The sequence below is a fragment of the Octopus bimaculoides genome, chromosome 12, assembly GCF_001194135.2.
Source record: "Octopus bimaculoides isolate UCB-OBI-ISO-001 chromosome 12, ASM119413v2, whole genome shotgun sequence".
NCBI lineage: Eukaryota > Metazoa > Mollusca > Cephalopoda > Octopoda > Octopodidae > Octopus > Octopus bimaculoides.
The window spans coordinates 9,247,750-9,251,290 of record NC_068992.1 but is presented as its reverse complement, the minus strand read 5'-3'; the positions used below and the strand labels follow the sequence as shown (position 1 = coordinate 9,251,290).

Below are 3,541 nucleotides of genomic sequence, written 5' to 3'. Positions count from 1 at the left end.
GGGGGGGGGGGGGAGAAGGAGAGAGAGAACTATGAATGTCGGTCTTTCCCCAGTTATTACTGGATACCTGCCTACTCAGTGACCATATGACTCTTTTGTCATTCATAAAGATATTTATTATTTACAATGTCTATGGAAAGGTTCAGCTTTGCAATGCCTTATATTTCATCGCTTCCTATAAATCCTAGACTTCAACCCTATATTAGGAACTAACCTACGAGTTTTGATTGTTGAATTCCTCGCTTTTATTGTTGCAATCATCGACTACTGGTTTATTCATTGCTGGTTTATTCACTGATTTCAGCTTGAAATTTGTCTCAAGATGGTGCTTGGTCAAAAGAAATATATAATTTATTTTCAAGAATGTTGTAGAACAAACATCACGATCCTCCGTTTCTACAAGCCGTTTTGATTACCGCTTAAAGCCAAGTCACTCAATGAATGTGGTCCTGCCCTTAAGATGCAGTGCTACCACGAAATATTCTCCTATCAAATGCAAATTTCTTGCTTGGATTCTTCTGTATAATTAAGTCACGTAGCTTCGAGTAAAGTTAATGTCGCAAATGTAATTACTGAAAAAGCCTAAACCTGACAACTGGTTTGATTCCATAGGAAGGCACTTTTTCCTCAAGCTTCTAATATTCTTCAAACTTTTATGAACACATTTTCCTGTTTCCTATCCTCATTCTTAATGCCAACGCTTCCAATAACAAACACAAATATGTCTCGAGGTTTTAACCCCTTAGCATTTAAACTGGCCATGTCTAACCCAAATATTCTACCTGTTTTATTTTGAAATAAGTCATATCCTATCTTTTACACCTATCCTACAATGTCATTCTAAAAATAAACAATCACATCATCGAAATACCGAAACTGCACGATTAATTCAAAACAATTTGAATAAATAAGCATTAAATTTGACAAAGTAATTTGGATGCTAAAGGATTAAGCTATCTATCAGAAATATGAACGAATATCAGCAACTGTTTTAAATAACGAGAAGCACTACATAGTCAACGGACGTTTCGTTATGTAGCTCATGCTTCTTTGACTGCATCTATTAAGAGGATATGGACTTGGCCTCGATAAACGGAATGAAGACGATGTATTCAAGAGATGCAGCAATGATCAGGTTGATGCACATTCACGCACGTACACAGCATCTGTGCACAACAAGTGACTTTTAAGCTTGTTATATAGTCATGGAGATCTAACGAGAACTTTAAACAGCGAAGGAGAAAGCCTTCAGCTTCCAGCAAATCAATAGATAGGCATTGATATCTATTGATTATTATCTTTCGTTTATATAATCATATACAACTAACGAAACCCGTGGAAATTTCATAGGCTTCTCTAGTGAACATAATAACAACGAGAAAGCAACGTATTCAATTAATATCGCTCTTTCTCACAATATAAACCGTTTTAGCTTACGATGCTCGTCAATGAAGTGGACTCAATATTTATTTCCTTAATTAATAGCAACCGTTTAAATTAAAATACACAAAAAGACATGATCAATCAAAACAACTTAATTTTTACTAGTATCAACACCTTTTCTCCATAAATTTCCCGAAAAAAGGAGTTCTAACCTGTTATTGAAATATCAGGTAATAATAATAACCATCGATCTGCATTATTAATTTGAAGAACTTGCGTTGTTTTGAGATTTAAAATAATATTTAAAACATATATCAGTCACTGCTTCATGAAAACTATAGACAGACAGACACTCACACAGACAGACAGGTACATAGATAGATAGATAGATAGATAGATAGATAGATAGATAGATAGATAGATAGATAGATAGATAGATAGATAGATAGATAGATAGATAGATCATGTTTTGCATAACATACCTTAAACTCTTTTTCATTTAAGCTATTTGATCTCCTTTTAAAACATTATCGAGTTTGTAGTGGCTCATGAAAGAAAATTCAAGCAACTGCACAGTCTGTGCATAAGATTCAAACATACAACTGGTCGTTATTTTTTAGCCGAGATAGTGACCTCGCTCTTTGCTATTACCTGTCTGCCTGCTAATGCCGACCACTCTTAGCTTGTTTGTACAGTTTACAAGATGTTTATGATTTTAACAAGATGTCGACGATGTTAACGAGGTGTTTACGACAATTAACAAGGTATTTAATGTTTTGAACAAGTACTTTTTTTTTCAATACCGATATTGCCATTAATTTCATATGCCTCAGGTATAATAGCAGGACGGTATTCAACTCTGATATTGTTAAATTATACATCGTCTTGTTTAATGTAGATCTCAACCCAAATTTTTCAATAGAATGTATCCATCTATCCTTGGGAAAGAACCTTCGTCAATTTTATTTACAGTTATCCTTTTATTTAGTTCTTTTTTATTAATTCTTTTATTGTCATTCACAACTGGTTTCCAAGTTGTTCACTTGTAATTAACTTTTATTTGAGAATTCTACTCACGTGTTTTCATGTTATTATTTCGAAACCTTTTCGGTGTTATCTCAGTTTTGCTTGACTAAGAGTAAATGTGTTTGTTTGTTTGTTTGTTCTTTTTTTTTCTTTTTTTTTTTTGCTTTTTACGTTTGAGTGTTTGAGTTTAGCCTGATGATATTCATTCAATTCTTGAGTGCTTGATATATATCACTCACCAGACATTACGATCTGAGTTCAAATTCCGCTGAGGTCGACTTAGACTTTCATCTATTCGGGATCGATAAAATAAGCACCAGTTGTGTACCAAGGTGGATGTAATTCACTACCCCACCCAATCCCCCCGCCAAAACAAATTTTAAGCCTCGTGTTTATAGTAGAAAAACATCCTCGTGTAGCTACTGTCACTGCTCTTAACGTCACCACTACCACTACCACCACAAGTAACACTACTACTACTACTACTACTACTACTACTACTACTACTACTACTACTACTACTACTATTGTGTTTTGTTTTGATCAGTTTTATTTTGTTTTTGTTTTTTTTCTTTATATAATTATTATTTTCCATGTTTGTAATTGTGGTTTTATCTTGTTTACTCTTTTCTTTTCAGATCGGAGCCGAACGCCTCAATACTATGGTGCCTAGCAACGGTGCGCCCCCACTACTTGGCTCAGGCACAGAAGTGTCTCCTGCGGGCAGCTACTAAAGAAAAAAACAAACAAACATAACTAAAGACAAATACGGCCAGTCACAGAAATTTCCGATAATAAAAAAAAATACCACTCGAAGTTCGATTTTTATTCAATTCAGTTCAATAAAGAAAGCAGAAAGAAGAAAAGAGGAAATAAAAAGGAAGAAAGAAAGAAAGAAAGAAAGAACGAAAGCTAGGAAAGAAAAGAAAAGAAAAGAAAAGAAAGAATGAAAGAAAGTAGAAAAGAATGGAAGAGACATAAGAAAATAATAAGCTGACGGTAAGAATTGAAGAAAGTAAAGTAAAGTAACCAGACGAGGTACTGGGAAAGCGAAATGGAGAAACGAAAATAAAATGAAGAGCAAAGATATAAAAAAAACAAAATGTTATATATATATATTATACATATATAT

General features: G+C 33.7%; 1 protein-coding gene across 2 annotated transcripts in view; it reads left to right on the top strand.

Moving 5' to 3' along the window:
* The window catches only part of LOC128249191 (neuropeptide FF receptor 1-like), a 155,128-nt gene extending 151,593 nt beyond the window's left edge, over positions 1-3,535 (top strand). Inside the window, exon 4 of one of the 2 annotated variants that reach the window (XR_008265297.1) lies at positions 3,048-3,535. The gene's annotated coding sequence lies outside the window, so the exon portion shown is untranslated. The remainder of the gene's footprint in view (positions 1-3,047) is intronic. The other variant, XM_052972092.1, reaches the window with a different exon arrangement.
* Positions 3,536-3,541: the final 6 nt, after the last annotated feature.